The 8,941-nt window shown below is 44.1% G+C and overlaps 1 long non-coding RNA gene across 1 annotated transcript in view; it reads left to right on the forward strand.

Annotated features, from left to right (window-relative positions):
- Positions 1-7,978, forward strand: part of LOC118452101 — a 21,232-nt gene extending 13,254 nt beyond the window's left edge. Inside the window, exon 3 of the long non-coding RNA XR_004841752.1 lies at positions 7,880-7,978. This is a non-coding gene — a long non-coding RNA (uncharacterized LOC118452101). The remainder of the gene's footprint in view (positions 1-7,879) is intronic.
- Positions 7,979-8,941: the final 963 nt, after the last annotated feature.

The raw sequence follows: 8,941 nt of genomic DNA on the forward strand, positions 1-8,941 counted from the left end.
CCCCGGGGGGGGGGGAGGGGCGGGGTGCCTGCCGCCGGTCGCCTGAACCTCCCTGCTCTATGGAGGGGACGCTGACCACCCACGATCGCAAGGGGAAAATGCGATTGTAAATCAAGGTAAATTGCGGCTTCAAAGCACTTCATACATTTGTGCCATTTTTTTCATTCTAAAATTCAATTTTTGATCGTGTTCACATTCAATCTTTTTCTTAGTGCTTTTGATCTAATGGCTTTGAAGTGCCTCCTCAGATTTATTTTCAAGACACCTATCTTGTGAACAGTATTTGAACCAAGTATTTCACTGTCTAGGACAAATAGATCTAGATTTTCAGTAATCAGGAAGCATTACTGATTTTATTTTTTTTTTCAGATTTCCCATATTGCTAGTGTATTGAAATAATGTCATTTTCAGAGTCTTTGTTGGTCTAGTGTAATGCTCTAATAAAATCCTTGATCTTTGTTTCTAGATAAGACTTTATGTGCGTGACCTATACATTTCAGACGGTTCTTTGCTGAAATTGAAACCTACCTGGGAAGAGTATTTCGGGAAGTGCTGGGCCTTGAGATAGCGGCAGGGAGGAAGGTACTCGTTGTGCTTAACGGTTCTTCCTGACGGTGATTAGTTGGCCTCCTAAGATTGTTACTGAGGTGGAGAAATTATTCCTGAAGGAATCGGGGGTCTTAGATAGTCCAGGAGGTTTGGAAGGAGTTTGAAAAAGCATTCTCAGGAACAGTATTTGTCTGTAAAAGTAACATCTTGCATCTTTTCTGTTAAACCCTGTAAGTGAAAGCTAACTACAAACTAGGAAAGTTTTCAGTTCAAATTCAAAAAAAGGAGAGAGCATCATAGCCCAGCCTGTACCCTCACCAGACCTCTTTGTGGTTTGGATTGACATTAACATTTGTAACCAGCTCCCCAAACAGATTTGTTCTCCGTTCATCCCGGTGGCTTGTACAACACTGCCTCCAAAGCTCGAGGGGGAAGAAAGGATGGAGCGGAAAAGGGGGGCTCGCCGCGGGCTATCTGCTCCTCTGCACTTGAGTAGCTCCTGGAAGAAAGGCTCGTCTCCGTGTTTCTGTGTGGGTCAGGTTGGGTTTTCTCACGGGGATGACGAGGGAGTTTGGGTTCTCAAAGGAGAAAAAAAAAAAACCCTACATCTTTTTAGACTCAAAGCACATAAACGCGCTGAAGATCCTGGCTGGCTGAGCACGTTAACGTTGCTGCTGCTCAGCTTCCAGTGCTGCTTTAGCCCCCGCTAAGGGGACTGCACTGCACAGGTACGCTAGCAGGCGGGGCCGCACGCTGCGTCTGCCCCGGGGCCGCATCTGTAGAGTCCTGCCGGGCTGCCCGGGCTCTTCAAACTGCAAGGAGCAGCTTGCCGAATCTCTCACAGCACCCTGGTGCACCTTTTCTCAAAAACACTGATGGAATGAAGTGCCTTTTACTGTTTAATATGCTTTGCTGAGCCAGCTGCAAACAATTTGCCCTTTTTTTTTTTATCCCCTGAAGCACAGTTTGGGGAGCTCTTGCAGTAGCAGAGAGCTTTGGTTTGTCAGGCAGGGTCAGTGCCCGGGAGGGGGCCCCCCTGCCCGAAGGAGCACGGGCAGGCGGGGGTCCCCGGCAGGACGCTGCAGCCTTCCCTCCCTCCTGCCGCAGGTGAGCCAGGAATTGAGGGGTCTGAGAGTGGCTGTCGTCACCCTCTATCCTGCTTGAGCACCGACTGAGGGCAGAGAACAGGGTAATACGCTGCCAGAGATACCGGGTCGTGGTATCGGTAAAGCAGGGATCAACTAATGGTGGTGTTTGCTCTAATGCCTCCCTGTTGCCTTGCTTTTCAGGTGGTCTCCTATTTTCTGGAGATATCTGTGCGACTTCAGCGTTGCTTTAATGATTTCTCTCCACCACTGAATATAGGTGAATTCACTGCTTGATAAGCCATACCTGGCTGGGAATGATGCTGTAAAAAAATAGGTTGTTTCGTACAGTCATCTGGGGAAATTGAAGTGTCAGTCAATTTTAAATTGTGGTTTTTACTTCTCAGCAAGTAATGTTTCACGTATTGATACAAACATTTGTTCTGATTATCTGATTTTTCTTGACCTAATGTCTCTAATCTAGAGCAAAGTTTCCAAGCCATTCCGAGCAATTTTCTAACCTCTGCTAGAACGTTCAGTCTACAGAAGCAGCTCGCTCAGCCAGGAAAGATATTTTCATCCTTCCACAGCAGAGCGCTTTCACCGCTCTCCAGAAAGAGCACAGCAACTCAGTCTTGTTGCGAGGAGGCAGAACCGTCCTGGCCCAGCAGACAGCCAAGTTTGCCTTTTCTGCCCAGCTAATGTTTCTTCAGTGACAGTTCTTTAAAGCGCTGATATTTTACTGCGAAGGGGACTCTTCGAAGTGGTGTAATTCACGGGGCTTTGTAAAGCAAATGAATATCTTGGGCAAAGAGCTCTGTCAGTGAGTAAGGAAAGAGACATTTGGACCGTGATTTTTAGTCACTATATTTTTCTGACTTCAGTTCCGCAGGGTAAAGAATCGGACTTGCAGATTGTACTAAATCTGTGGCCAGAGGAGGAGGAAAAAGGGGGGGATGATAAAAACAGCAAACAAAGAACAGCAGTTTCATATGTATTGAAAAGGCAGCGAATAGATCATGGGTCGATACAAGGTGCTCTCTATTTCTTCTTGTATATGATGATGTCAAGCTTAAAGCGTTTACCTACCTCAAAATGACATAGAATACAGTTTGAAACTCAAAATTGTCACCAAAAATTCAGTACCTATTCCAGACTTGGGTTAAGCTTCAGTTAGAATGAATTGAGCAAGTTTTGCCTGGTGGACCAGAAGCTGCTGTAAGGCTGTATTTGCGTGACGATTTCGGGGACAGATTTTGTTTATATGGGTTTTTAATAGCAGTAATTTTCTGTAGTATTACATCATCTCATTTGTAAGAACTACCATTACGTGTGCCTGTAGATTACAAGTGAATGCCAGATGTCAGGGAATAGTCAAGAATTTCCCCTTGCTAAGGAGGGAGAGAGATGATGTAGCAAGGAGAGAAGATTTGGCTTCAGAAATAGAGGCGTCATCGAGTGCAGGTGTATACTGGGTCTGCCCGGGTTAATCCGAGCATCAAGACTTCCTCGTGAGGGCAAAGCCACTGATCTCTAGGCTGGAACTGGAGCTGGAGTTTTTTCCTGATCTCAGTGGTTGTTTTGTAAATCTTGCAGTTGGGGTGGGAATTCTGCTTCTGAAAAGTTTGGTCATTTGTCCGTTTCAATGTGGGCAGACAGAATGAATTAAAGGTGGTTAATTAAAGGTGGTTAATTAAAGGTGGTTAATTAAAGGTGGTTAATTAAAGGTGGTTACTTAACCTTGTTCAGGAGGCCACGCATACGGATGAATTTGACTGCAGCTTGAAGGAGGACATGTCAATGCCTAATGCAGCTTAACCCGCTGAGTTTCACAAGGATTTTGAACACCCAAGTTTTGAAAAGTTCAGCTTAAGCCTTTAAGTTGACTTTCGCAGCCCTTACCCCCCAAGTCAAGAAATGACTCCTGGAGCTTTAAGTTTTATCTCTGTTTGCGTTTGTAGCATGGCGGGGTTGAGTAGGGTATGGAAAGTTTCTGTTCGGCAAACGCCGCTAAGCAGAATTATTTGGAAAGGCAGCATAAAGTAGCATTCCGCAATAATTCCCGTCCTTGCTCAGCACAGCCAGTTATTGAAGCTGTTGCTTAAGGTGAGAAAGAACCAAAGATGACCAACAGCAGCATGGCTGTGTCCTGAATGGCACAATACGAATTAACATCAGCCTGAAACTTAGCTCGGTATCTGAAATAACCCGGGAAGTGGAAGAGGGAATTCTTCTCTCCACACTGGGGACCTGGCTTGATTGCTGGAGCTGGCTCTCGGTGCTCTTGCCAAAGATAGCAGATGATTTTTAATGGCCACACCTATTGAGGATTGTTATTTTATGTCTCATCCAATAAAGGCTAGAATAAATGTTGTTCTGTTTCAGTATTCAGTACAACAGGCATGGCAAAGGCTTCCAAAGCTAACAATTCTTCAGAAAAATAACTGTGTTTTGGGGAGTAGCAGACTTGAGCTCTTTATTAGGCTAATGCTTGCATAATCTGCCCGTTATTAATTTCATTAGTATTTATTGTGTCGACTCTAGTTATAAAACATACACTGTCATCTTCTTCTGTTTGGGTTGTTTTGGTTTTTTTTAAAAATGTTTTTTTGCATGGCCTTACAGTCCATTAAAAACTCCATTCCTTCTGGAAGGCGACTCTCGGGGGTGGTCCTGGTTAGTTGCCGAGAACAAAGCGTGCGCCGGCCTTTGCTCCCTTCGCTCGTGCTGTAGGGCAGTGGGGTTCTCTTGCCCGTGACGGTGGCACATTACCGTTCTCAGCAGTGCCATGGCTGGTTCCTTGTCTGTCTGTCTGTCCACAGCTTGCGCCTAGTGCTGCACCTCTGCTGACTCGACCCATTGTTTCATATTGCGCCCTTGTGTCGGCACAGTTTAGGCAAAGTCTATCCCCGTTCCTATCCTAGACAATGCTGTTGGAGGTCATGACGTTCAGGGGGTGCCAGCACTCTTCCAGTATTCCAGTAGTAGTCCCGAGGACTTGATCTTGCTAGGTATATTTTTTGATTCCTTTATTCATTCATGATGTGTGTGCTGAAATAGCAACTCACAAGGAGGTGCAAATAGTAGAATCGAAGTGGCTGGTTTGCCTTCCCCAAACCGAAAAGTTAAATAAAGGCCAAAGAAGCAAAGAACGCGAGACCTGAAAAAGGGCGCCTGGGCTACTTGCACTTTGCATCCGAGTAGATAACAGCTAGGCTGTTGCTTGGGAGCTCTCCACTGCTTCTTGCACGTGCTGGCCTGTTCTGTGCAGAACTAGCAAATGGACTGTCTGAAGCACAAGCGTGTTTTTCAGAAAGCCACGGCTGTTCAAAAAGCACCTGGTTGCTTAGGGAGTTCGGCGATTTTGCCTGAAGAACCCCTGTTAATCAATCAAATTATCATGTGCAAGCAAGCGTTATATAGCGTTTCTGCAATTTATATTACTGCATAATTAAAAGTTAGATTTGTTGAATTTATAGAACGAGTGGTTTCCAGCATTTACTGCTGAATTGCAGCCAGCGTTTCTGCAATTTATATTACTGCGTAATTAAAAGTTAGATTTGTTGAATTTATAGAATGACTATATTAACTTCCAACAGGGAGGCTTCTGGAGTGGTTTCCAGCATTTACTGCTGAATTGCAGCATCATCCCTAATCCTAGGGAGAGCCTGAGTTCAAACTGGCACACGTGGCGTTAATGAAAGCATTCTTGATTTTTTGAGATTGTGTTCTTTTTGTGAAGGAGCTCCTGCTTTGCAATAGCCATCTTTCCTTGTAGGGCATGCATGGTTGGAGGCTCCTCAGTGTCCTCACAAGAGCAGACTCAAAACTGGCCAACTTGCTGATTTAGAGCCTACGGTATTATTGCTGTCCCCAGACTCCAGCCAGCTTCATGAAACCGCAGGAACCAACCAAACAATAGGATTTGTTTGGTAAAAAAGATTTTTCCTAGCCCTGAAACATGTCATTTGCTGTACTTCAGCGATTAATGGGGAGGGAGGAGAACTCCACTGCTTTGAGTCCAGCCTCGAGGGAGCACATGAGCATTTGTCCTTGGTCCTGTGAACGGGGGTGGCTAGCTGGTTCAGACACGGCAAACTCCGTTGCTTGGGACAGCTTTACAGACCGGTAAATACAGCTCCCAGGAGTAGCGTTCACAAGTGGCTCAAGGTTGGTCGCCAAGACATTCCTGGCTACCTGAGGATTGCTTTGTCCATACAATTCATAAAATGAGCTGTGAGACTAGCAGGGAGCCCCCATCTTGAAGTTGCGCGTAGGAACTCGGTGTTCAGCTAAAACTAGCGGCACTGACGTGTGGTGATGAAGTTCACTGTGGTGTGACTTCATCTCTTCATCTTCTGAAATGAATTTCTGCTTGTCTGGTACTCTTCCAGCTCATTGGTGAAAAGTTACCACGACGCCTTTCCCAGTACTGTATGGGTTTCATATTCTACTGTAGACTGTGGAACCCAGAACTGCTTGGAGGTTTCCAAAGCACTAGGATAGCCTAGTGAAGTTTTGGGTTGCATGACATTATTTGAACGTTTCCCAAGCATTTTTTCTGAAAATGTGTTTTCAAATAAAATGGAAGTAAGCAGATAGTTATTTTGTGTTAAGTAAAAGAAAATAGTTTTCCCAGAAGCAGATGTAGTTTGAAAACTCCTGTCCCATTTTATACAGAATTAAAGGGAAATGTTATTAGGACGAAATCGAACCAGAGACTTAATGAACCATTGTTTTAGTACAGTTCAAAATACGTACGGTCTGTCATTCTCATTGCAGCTGAACATCCAAGAAGAATTGAAGCAGCTGAAAGCAAGCTGAACACAAACTGAAAGTTTTACTGCTTGGCTTCAGTTTTGTCTGTTAAAAACTTCCAGTCGCTCCTTTCAGTTGTCTCGAATTTGTGGAACGTGAAGGAAATGGGTGATAATTAGCAATAACTTCAGTGAGATAATGGTTAAAAGAATCAACCTCTCCAGAGCTTTTCCTATCTTAAAAATGGGGGGCTGAAATTTTTAGAACGTTTCTATTCTATATTGGGGAATAAGGACTGCGGTCGATTCCCTTATGATCGAGTGCAGACGAGCAATCTTGAGACCATCAAATGGATGTTTTTCATTTCTACTTTTCCCTCGCAGTCTCTCTGTAGACAATAAGGCCGTTGACAGTTCCACTGCCGTGTCGGGCATTTAGTAGAGTCTTGCAACTGGCAAGTCATGCAAAGTCTGAAGATCTTGCAAACTAAAATACTTTAAAATAATGGTAAAACATTGAAAACAATTTGTTTGAGTTGTAGAGGACAAGCAAAAGCATGGCAAGGCATGCTCCGTGTCTTGTGAAGAACTTCAAAATGTAAAGGTACCAATAAAACCTTTAGGAAGTGAAAAGAAAGAAAGAAAAGATTGGCAGAGGAGTCTGGTGTGGAACCAGCGTTTCTTGGCCATGTACAAATTCTTTCAAAGAAACATTTGGAAAAGTTTCTTTGCAGTATTTTTATTGTGTTTTTCTTCATCAGTTTTGTTGCCAAAGTAATTTAATGTGGGCTGAATGCTTGCACTCTCTCCTTCTCTTTAAGTTATTTTGACATGAGCATCTCGTCTCAAAAAAGGCAACTTTTATCTGTCAGACAGTTCAGGCTGTTTGCAGCAGAAGGGCAGCAACTCTCATGTGCTGCAATCCAGGCAGATTCCTGAAGGCTCTGGACCAAGGCTATAGATCCTGGGGCTCGGGAATCTTTCTGCTGCTTTGCCGTGGCAAATGGAGGCGGCTGTTGCCTCGTTAGGCCGTGATGATTAGTGAGGGCGGCAGAGGAGATCCTGACTTAGAGATATCCCAGGAGCTACAGAATATAGTAAACCCACTTAAAGGTCAGTGGTTAAAGCGGTTAGCGATTCATATGGCACCAAACCCAGTAATAATCTGGAACTTCTGTTGAGCAATGGTGTATGTTTTAAGAGCAGAAGAGTTGCATTAGTGGAACAGCTAATTGTCCATCTGGCCTGATATCCCAGTTCTGGGTGCTTCAAAGCAAGGTGTTAATCTTCCTTTCCTCAATATACTGTGAATTATCTAACGCTAGAGCCACGGTGGGGTTGGAGCAGAGGCGATTGCATTCTGATCCCAGCTGGTGATCAGCTTATGCGGTGATGATAAGGATTAATAGTCCCAATAATTCTTATATAAGCTAACAGCAGTTGATATTTATTCCTTTTCATAATGGAAATTATATTTATGTTTTGCAGACATCAACCAGATGAGGCGGAATCTTACAAACATTCCAGCAGCTTTTTGAACTTTGCTGACTAGTTTGTCTCAGTAGTCGAATTCACTCCTCTGCAAGTCCTGTAAATTTGCTTAAACCCCTCGCATAACGGTAAGATCTGAATCTTTTCATCCATAATGAATGAAGTCCTATTATGTCTAACAAGATTGACCCCAATCCTCCCACACACGACACAGAGAGCTCCATCTGTACAAATTTCAGTAAGCAATATTCCTCTTCACTCTAAAAAGTCTCCAATTGTCTGAGTATACCCATCTCTGAAACTTCTGTGGATAAGGTGAGCAGCCACCACAAGCGCTTCTTCGGTTTGCTGGCTCGGTTCAAGAAGGACACAGAAAAGTTGTGATGGCCCTTTGCTGGTCTACAAAGACCTCGGGTGGTTTTTGATAGGGGCCTTCCATTGGTCTAGAAGTAGAAGAGTAATTGGTAGTTGGGATTAAATTTTTGGATTTCAAGGCTGGGATTTCTTTGCAGAAGCAAGCTCTCTATCTCCCCTTCTAATTTAGTAATGCTATCACTTCCTCCTGTTTTTTGGATTCCTTCCAATCTAGTCTTAGCAGCAGCTGTGACCAAATGTGTATCTTTGTTAAGCTCATTTTGTAAATCATTTGTGCTGTATCCCTTTTTGAATCCCGAAATGACGTTCTGATCGCAGTTGTCTGTTCCAGATTAATGGGCAGGATGTCTGGATATGGAGCTTTCTTGTGCTAGGAGGTGAAGAACAAACAGAATTTAGTTCTGTCTCATTTCTCTCGCTTCCTTCCTCGCCGTGCCTTTGGCTGAAGCCTCTGGGCAGTTCCAGCTGTATATTTTGAAAGCCAAAGTCAATGACTTCCTTATCTCCGAGGGAATGTAGGGTTGGACAAGGCCACATGTCACTGGAATCTAGCATTGCCCTGACTATGCGAAAACAAGATCAAAATGTTGTTTTGTAGCACTGGCAGCACTCACTTCAGCCTTGCTTTAGGTCTTCAGGATCAAAAGAAAGAGCTGTCTGTGACGACCCTATCTTAAACGCCAT

This window comes from Egretta garzetta, unplaced genomic scaffold (assembly GCF_000687185.1).
Source record: "Egretta garzetta isolate BGI_Z169 unplaced genomic scaffold, ASM68718v1 scaffold414, whole genome shotgun sequence".
Lineage (NCBI taxonomy): Eukaryota > Metazoa > Chordata > Aves > Pelecaniformes > Ardeidae > Egretta > Egretta garzetta.